The sequence below is a fragment of the Ovis canadensis genome, chromosome 1 (genome assembly GCF_042477335.2).
Source record: "Ovis canadensis isolate MfBH-ARS-UI-01 breed Bighorn chromosome 1, ARS-UI_OviCan_v2, whole genome shotgun sequence".
Classification (NCBI taxonomy): Eukaryota; Metazoa; Chordata; class Mammalia; order Artiodactyla; family Bovidae; genus Ovis; species Ovis canadensis.
The window spans coordinates 178,979,058-178,988,943 of NC_091245.1; positions in this window are offsets into that span (position 1 = coordinate 178,979,058).

The window sequence follows — 9,886 nt, forward strand, 5'->3', positions numbered from 1 at the left end:
TGATGCATGGCCCTTTCTTCTGACTGCCATCCCTTACCTCACCCAACCTTTAGCAGATGCCCCTACCATTCTGCCATCTGATATCACCAGTGTTGTCTCCCTCCAGCTTCTCAGATGTGAAATTATTAGAGCTTATTTAAGATAGACAAAGACAGCAGTAATTCCTATTTAAGTCTAATTAAAACCTGCCAGAAACATTTCGATATTGTCCTATAGCTCCTGGCTGCCAATAAAAATTTCTAAATGAATACTTTCAAAGTTTACAACTTAGAAATGCTGTTTTAAGGGTCATGATACTTTGTTATCAATTTCTTTTTCTGTAATTAAGGTTTTCTCTGGCAGTTTGAACTAGTCTAATGAAGGGCCTTAGTAACAAAAGATATTTGTGTTTTACTTTTCTTGGATTCAGGTTTTAGTTTTAAAAAGACCACAAAATGAAGTTATCTTTATCTTTTTAATTTAATTATATTCTACCTATCAAAATATTTATATAAATCTAATTAAAATATGAACAAGTATTGTTATGGTGCTTGATTTTACAGCATTCCCTGGGATTCTTTTAAACGTCTTCCCTGGATTATAGATCACCACGATGGTGTCCCTCACATTGCCTCATTCATCTTAATAATCTAAAGATCTTCCAGTAATTACAGTTCAGAGATATGCTCTGTTTTGGAGTTTTCAGCACCACCAGTTTTAACCATTTGAGAAACAGATGTGTCCTAAAAGTGTTACAGGGTAACTACAGCCACTGGAGTCCCAAATTGTAGTTCAACTCTCACATTCACCGCGCTGACTTGGCACATCAGCAACCTCAGTGTTCTCATGTGTGAATCGACATCATTGAATCAGATGATTTCTAAAAGCTGTCTGATGGAGTCCATCTTGCTTTCTGAACTTAAGGTAGTTACCTCTGCATAGATACAAGAAACTTGGCTACTCCTGCTGTTGCAAGCTCTTTCCTAGCAGCATGGATCTTGGATACACATGTTTAAGGACGTTAGATCAAATAAGTGACACCTGGACTTCAGGCATCAACTCCTGATTTCTTATCAAAACAAAAATGCAGAGAAATGTGCACTTAAAATATTAAAATTTAAGTTCAAATTTCCTCCAATCAGGTACATAGTTTCTTGAATAGATTTGCACTAGTATAAACAGTCAGGGGACCGATCATAAGACAATTTTGGGCTTATGACACTCATTTGACAAGACTCCAGTTAAACTTCCAAGAATGTTGTAAACATTGCAGGTAAGTAAACTCATGGGGCACATCTATTACAAAGTGCCTCAGTGACTGGCTATAGACTTTTTTGTTCTTTTATTTGTTGATGATTGAAAATTGACCATGAGAAATCTCAGAAGGAAGAAGAGACAAGAGCCTGTACTTGATGTACTGGTTAATTTAGATTGCAATCCAGAGCATACATTTTACTTATAATAAGTTAAACTTTGAAAAATTTTGAAAATGAACAAACACAAGTCAGAATTAAAATATGAGGATTATAATTTATACAGAACTTCATTGGGGATTTATTTTTCTTATTATTAGTACAATTAGTACTAACGATTAATAATATTCAGCAAGCATGATTATCTACAATGTATCAGGCAGTCATTTCAGTCACTCAGTCATGTCCGACTCTTTGCAACCCCATGAACTGCAGCACGCCAGGCCTCCCTGTCCATCACCAACTCCCGGAGTTCACTCAGACTCATGTCCATCGAGTTGGTGATGCCATCCAGCCATCTCATCCTCGGTCGTCCCCTTCTCCTCTGGCCCCCAATCCCTCTCAGCATCAGAGTCTTTTCCAATGAGTCAACTCTTCGCTTGAGGTGGCCAAATTACTGGAATTTCAGCTTTAGCATCATTCCTTCCAAAGAAATCCCAGGGCTGATCTCCTTCAGAATGGACTGGTTGGATCTCCTTGCAGTCCAAGGGACTCACAAGAGTCTTCTTCAACACCACAGTTCAAAAGCATCAATTCTTTGGTGCTCAGCTTTCTTCACAGTCCAACTCTCACATCCATACATGACCACTGGAAAAACCATAGCCTTGACTAGACGGACCTTTGTTGGCAAAGTAATGTCTCTGCTTTTGAATATCTTATCTAGGTTCGTCATAACTTTCCTTCCGAGGAGTAAGTGTCTTTTAATTTTATGGCTGCAATTACCATCTGCAGTGATTTTGGAGCCCAAAACAATAAAGTCTGACACTGTTTCCACTGTTTCAGCATCTCTTTCCCATGGCGTGATGGGACCACATGCCATGATCTTCATTTTCTGAATGGTGAGCTTTAACCCAACTTTTCCACTCTCCTCTTTCACTTTCACCAAGAGGCTTTTTAGTTCCTCTTTACTTTCTGCCATAAGGGTGGTGTCATTTGCATATCTGAGTTTATTGATATTTCTCCCAGCAATCTTGATTCTAGCTTGTGCTTCTTCCAGCCCAGCATTTCTCATGATGTACCCTTCATAAAAGTTAAATAAGCAGGGTGACAATATACAGCCTTGACGTACTCCTTTTCCTATATAGAACCAGTCTGTTGTTCCATGTCCAGTTCTAACTGTTGCTTCCTAACCTGCATATAGGTTTCTCAAGAGGCAGGTTAGGTAGTCTGGTATTCCCATTTCTTTCAGAATTTTCCACAGTTTATTGTGATCTACACAGTCAAAGGTTTGGCATCGTCAATAAAGCAGAAATAGATGTTTTTCTGTAACTCTCTTGCTTTTTCAATGATCCAGGGATGTTGGCAATTTGATCTCAGGTTCCTCTGCCTTTTCTAAAACCAGCTTGAACATCTGAACGTTCATGGTTCACATATTGCTGAAGCCTGGCTTGGAAAATTTTGAGCATTACTTTACTAGCATGTGAGATGAGTGCAATTGTGCGGTAGTTTGAGCATTCTTTTGCATTGCCTTTTTTTGGGACTGGAATGAAAACTGACCTTTTCCAGTCCTGTGGCCACTGCTGAGTTTTCCAGATTTGCTGGCATATTGAGTGCAGCACTTTCACAGCATCATCTACATTGTATATTTGTTTGTATTAGAGTATATGTAATTGAGATGACATACATTCACTCAGTCATTCTTTCTACAAATATTTATGAAATGTGTATAATACTAAAACCCCTATGCTGAATGAAACATAAATCTTAAATAACAATAATAACAAAAATAATAGCTAGCAATTATGGATTTTCATAGCACTATTACAGCACTGTCATAGTTACTGTTTAGTCACTATTCATGTCCAACTCTTTGCGACCCCATGGAGGGGGATGTAGATATTAGCATATTAATCTTCCAGCAACCCTATGAGATTGGTAATATTAACCTTTCCATTTTACAGATTAAAAACACTGAGGCATAGTTACCTTGCCCAGGATCTGGGTCCTAGATCTACTGTTTGGCATAGACTCTCAATTTCAGAGTCTCAGGATCTTCACTATTATAATGCAAGTATTAGGAGTGAAACATTAAACTGCAGTTTTTGTTGGTCAAAAACAGCTTCATACCATCAATTTCATATGGTTCAACCAGGTTCTCATGCACAACAAGTAAGTTCTCCTAACAATAGGACAGTAGGTATTTAAAGGTGGTAGAAAAAAAAACAAACAGCTATGTGCTCTGACAAGAATTCATGAAGAAGTTGAAAATTGTTCTCAGCTTTAAAAGACAGAACTCAGATGAAGGAGAAAACAGGGGGTGTTTTTCCTGTGAGAAGCCACGGAGATAAGAATGCATGCTTATCTTCTGTAAGCACTGACCTTCATTTGGTTTCTATTTTGAGGTCTTATGCTTATCTCCTGCCTAATTTCAACATTCCAGTGACCCCAAGTACCATCACCAATTAATTTTCCCTAAACAGGGGTGTTATGGGTTGAATTGTGTCCCCTGCATCCCAAAATCAAACATTGAGGTCCTAATCCCCATTACCTCAGAATGTAATCTTATTGGAAACAGGGTCATTGCAGATATAATTAGTTAAATGGAGGTTACTAGGGGCTTCCTCAGAGAAGGCAATGGCACCCCACTCCAGGACTCTTGCCTGGAAAATCCCATGGATGAAGGAGCCTGGTGGGCTGCAGTCCATGGGGTCGCTAAGAGTCGGACACGACTGAGCGACTTCCCTTTCACTTTTCACTTTCATGCGTTGGAGAAGGAAATGGCAACCCACTCCAGTGTTCTTGCCTGGAGAATCCCAGGGATGGGGGAGCCTGGTGGGCTGCCGTCTGTGGGGTCACACAGAGTCGGACACGACTGAAGTGACTTAGCAGCAGCAGTAGCAGCAGGGGCTTCCTCAGTGGCTCAGCGGTAAAGAATCAGCTTACAATGCAGGAGCCACTGATTTGATCCCTGCATTGGGAAGATCCCTGGCAGGAAAGCATGTCAACCCAGTCCAGTATTCTTGCCTGGAGAGTCCCATAAAGAGAGGAACCTGGTGGGCTACGGTCAATAGCGTTGCAAATAGTCAGACATGACTGAAGTGACGTGGCACGCACCACGCACACATGAGGTTATTAGGGTGGGCCTTAATCCAATATGACCAAATTCCTGAGTAAAACGGGAAATTTGCCCCAGACTATACACAGGAGGACATCTGTGAAGATGAAGACAGAGACTGAAGATGAAGCACAGAAATGCTTCTAGGAGCCAAGGAACACTAAAGCTTGCCAGCAAACCACCAGAAGCTAGGAAAGTCGTGAAACACAGCCCCTCCACACCCCTCATGTGACCGAACCTGCTGACACCTAGACCTCGGGACTTTTAGTCTTCAGAATGTGAAACAGTAAATTTCTGTTGCTTAAGTCATGTAGTTGTGATACTTTATTCCAGCAGCCTTAGAAAACTATATGAGGGGAAACACAGAAGACCTTGATCTTCCACTCAGTACTTGGGTGTCCTTACCTTTCCTCCCTCCCCCGATATGCACACTGGGAAGATAGTCATAGAAATTCCTCTGGCCTCCAAATTCTGAGCCCTAATTGGCATATCAGATCTTTTCTCTCAATCTTTAATCTTAAAAAAAAAAAAAAAACACTTGGCTAATAACCAAAATTTTCCTCTTTAAACATTCTGACTTACACATCTTCTAAGTTATATACTTTGTGGTATAAGAATCTGCTAACATCTATTATCCTACTAGACCTGTGTTCACAGTTGTCTCCTAGTATCAGCACTTTAATCTCCCAGTTTAAAAACTGGTATAAGCTGTACAAATATTTAAGATATTTTATAGTAACATTTGTCTACCGAGAAATAGCCAGATCCACTTCTAAAGATAACCATTCAGATTTTTTAAAAGAATGTACCACAATTTCCAGATGCAATTCCAAAAGAAGGAAATAAATATATAGTGGACATTATTTACTATTTCTAAGAAGTATTTTTAAGGCAAATTTACATGTATTAGTTCATATAGTCCTCAAAACAAACTATAAAGTGAGTTCTATTATTACCCTGAACAAAGTGAGGCACACAGTCAAGGAATTTACTCTTTGTCATCAGTTCAGTTCAGTTCAGTTCAGTCGCTCAGTCGTGTCTGACTCTTGGCAACCCCATGAATCACATCACACCAGGCCTCCCTGTCCATCACCATCTCCGGGAGTTCACTCAAACTCATGTCCATAGAGTCAGTGACACCATTCAGCCATCTCATCCTCTGTCGTCCCCTTCTCCTCCTGCCCCCAATCCCTCCCAGCATCAGAGTCTTTTCCAATGAGTCAACTCTTCGCATGAGGTGGCCAAAGTACTGGAGTTTCAGCTTTAGCATCATTCCTTCCAAAGAACACCCAGGACTGATCTCCTTCAGAATGGACTGGTTGGATCTCCTTGCAGTCAAGGGACTCTTTGTCATACAGCTAGTTAATATTGCAGTTGAAAAGAAATATTTATTGAGTACCTACTGCATGTGCAACACTGTGTCATCTGTTTATCCTTTAATTTTTCATCATGTTTGGTAACTTTAATCAAAATTTTATTTAAGGCATTTTTACATATTTTTATTATGTACTCTTTTCTTGGGCCCCAAAATTACTTCAAACAGTGACTGTAGCCTTGAAATTAAAAGATCCTTGCTCCTCAGAAGAAAACCTAGACAGTGTATTAAAAAGCAGATACATCATTTTGCCAACAAAGGTCCATACAGTCAAAGCTGTGGTTTTTCCAATAGTCATGTATGAATGTGAGAGTTGGAACATAAAGATTGCTGAGTACCAAAGAATTAATGCCTTCAAAACTGTGGTTCTGGAGAAGACTCTTGAGAGTCCCTTGAACTGAAAGGAGATCAAACCAGTCAATCCTAAAGGAAATCAACACTGAATATTCTTTGGAAGGACTTATGGTGAAGCTGAAACTCCAGTACTTTGGCCACCTGATGGGGAGAGCCAACTCCTTATAAAAGACGTGATGCTGGGAAAGATTGAAGGCAGGAGAAGGAGGATGAGATGGAGGGCATCACTGACTCAATGGACATGAGGTTGAGCAAACTCAAGAGATGGTGAATGACAGGGAAGCCTGACATGCCACAGTCCATGAGGATGCAAAGAGTCAGACATGACTGAGCGAATGAACAACAATATATTTTTTTCTAAATCATACAACGGAGGCTTCAAGAATCTACCCAATAGGTCTTATTATCATTGCAAGTATTTTGAGGGACAATACTTGGACCCAATGGCAATGTCTTCAGAACGAGGGTTTAGCCCCCTATTAATTATAATGATCAGTCTCACTCAGTCAGTTCAGTCACTCAGTAGTGTCATTTGCAACCGCATGAACTGCAGCACATCAGGCCTCCCTGTCCATCACCAACTCCCAGAGTCCATTCAAACTCATGTCCATTGAGTCAGTGATGCCATCCAACCATCTCATCTTCCACCATTCCTTTCTACCCTGCCCTCAATCTTTCCAGCATCAGGAACTTTTCAAATGAGTCAGCTCTTCACATCAGTTAGCTAAAGTACTGGAGTTACAGCTTCAGCATCATTCCTTCCAATGAACACCCAGGACTGATCTCATTTAGGACGGACTGGTTGGATCTCCTTGCAGTCCAAGGGACTTTCAAGAGTCTTCTCCAACAACATAGTTCAAAAGCATCAGCTCTTTGGCGCTCAGCTTTCTTCACTGTCCAACTCTCACATCCATACATGACCACTGGAAAAATCATAGCCTGGACTAGACGGACCTTTGTTGGCAAAGTAATGTCTCTGCTTTTGAATATCCTATCTAGGTTGGTCATAAGTTTCCTTCCAAGAAGTAAGCATCTTTTATTTTCATGGCTGCAATCACCATCTCCAGTGATTTTGGAGCCCAGAAAAATAAAGTCAGCCACTGTTTCCACTGTTTCCTCATCTGTTTCCCATGACATGATGGGACCACATGCCATGATCTTCATTTTCTGAATGTTGAGCTTTAAGCCTATTTTTTCACTCCCCTCTTTCACTTTCACCAAGAGGCTTTTTAGTTCCTCTTCACTTTCTGCCATAAGGGTGGTGTCATCTGCATGAGGTTACTGATATTTCTCCCGGCAATCTTGATTCCAGCTTGTGCTTCCTCCAGCCCAGTGTTTCTCATGATGGACTCTGCATATAAGTTAAATAAGCAGGATGACAATATACAGCCTTGTACTCCTTTCCCGATCTGGAACCAGTCTGTTGTTTCATGTCCAGTTCTAATTGTTGCTTCCTGACATACATACAGGTTTCTCAAGAGGCAGGTCAGGTGATCTGGTATTCCCATCTCTTTCAGAATTTTCCACAGTTTATTGTGATCCACACAGTCAAAGGCTTTGGCATAGTCAACAAAGCAGAAGCGCATGTTTTTCTGGAACTCTCTTCCTTTTTCCATGATCTACTGGATGTTGGCAATTTAATCTCTGGTTCCGCTGCCTTTTCTAAAGCCAGTTGAAACATCTAGAAGTTCACAGTTCATTTATTGCTGACGCCTGGCTTGGAGAATTTTGAGCATTACTTTACTAGCATGTGAGATGAGTGCAATTGTGCGGCAGTTTGAGCAATCTTTGGCATTGCCTTTCTTTGGGATTGGAATGAAAACTGACCTTTTCCAGTCCTGTGGCCACTGATGAGTTTTCCAAATTTGCTGGCATATTGAGTGCAGCACTTTCACAGCATCATCTTTCAGGATTTGAGATAGTTCCACTGGAATTCCATCACCTCCACTAGCTTTGTTCGTAGTGATGCTTTCTAAGGCCCACTTGACTTCACATTCAAGGATGTCTGGCTCTAGTTGAGTGATCACACCATCATGATTATCTGGGTCATGAAGATCTTTTTTGTACAGTTCTGTGTATTCTTGCCACCTCTTCTTAATATCTTCTGCTTCTGTTACTATATCTTCATAAGTATTTAATTTTTCTTAATCTTTCCACCCATGTTGCTTATCCACCCCTGAAAGTATAGGCCCACATAGTACTTTAAAACAAAGATGATCTCTCCAAAGACAAATACAAAAACAGCTTCATCCATGGTCAAGTAGCTCCTCTTTGAAGCTGACTTACAATTTTTCTTCTTTGGGGTCTTATCCTGGTTCTAGTCACCAACATAATCTTTTGCTTATTTATGTAACTCAGTCCTCACTTGAATCAAGTGTTGAGTGATCAGGCCTCTGACAATTTCTTCACTCTGCTAAGTTCCTTGGATGCCTGCCTGCTCAGTCGTTTCAGTTGTGTCCAACTCTTTGTGACCCTTCGGACCACAGCATGCCAGGTGCCTCTGTCCATGAGATTCTCCTGTCAAGAATACTGGAGTGGATACCCTGCCCTCCTCCAGGGGATATTCCTGACCCAGGGATCAAACCCACATCCCCTTTATTGCAGGGGATTCTTCACCACTGAGCCACCAGTGAATCCCCATTATATTCCTTACTGGCATGAAATTCCTTCTAAATGTCAATATTTAATACCAGTTCTCTTGGTGATGGTTAACATTCACTTATCTTCAATTATTAGAGGTACATATGTTTCTGAAAATCTTTAGAAAGCTTCTATTCATTATATCATAAAGCAGCACAGTGCACATTCTTTCTGTCCTCTTCTCCTGCATGGATGGAGTAAGAAAAATCCCCACCATTGGAGGAATTTGGTTCAGAAAGAAACATGGTAGAAGACTCAGACACCAGAGTGAGAAGAAGGAGCCAAGAGCCCAACGACTCTGCATAGGATACAAACTGGGGACTGGAAGCACCGTACCAGTTCTTTACACTGTCAACTGTTTTAAAATATAGGATATTAATAGAAAATTTCAGTTATATTAGGGCCAAGAAATCAGGAAATATTGCCATTGAAAAAAACAGTTTATTGCTCACAATTCCTAAGAAGAAGGGGCACAATACACCATGCAGGGCCACATGGGGAAGCAGCAGGGCTGGTTAGGAGGCGGACAGAGAATAGGGAACTGTGAGCAAGAATCTTTATCATGATTTCTACAGAAAGAAATGGGGTAACACAGGGTAAGCAGGCATAGGCTAGGGGAGTTTGAATAATTCCAGTGGCTCTGAGGTATAAGGACTTCTCCAAGCTATCTGGTAGCTGGGAGAATAGGGCGACTGGAGAGTAGTCCAGAGTGTGAGAACTCCATAAAGGAAATGGTTGGATTGTGGACTCTGAATTGTTAGTGTGTATTTGAAAAGTGCACTCACAGCTGAATTGTTTATTTCTAGCTATTGGTTAACCCTTGGAGAGGGTGTTTCTCCAAGGCCCCAGATAGCAAAGCATCAAATTAAAGAAAATGAATGGTAAGAAACAGTAAGGAAACAAAATATATGGTTAATACACCAACTAGATGACCACAGAGCTCTTGAATGGTGTTTTATTCAATTTTTAACTTTTAAAAATGTTTATATTTAAAATTTTTAGTTTTATTAA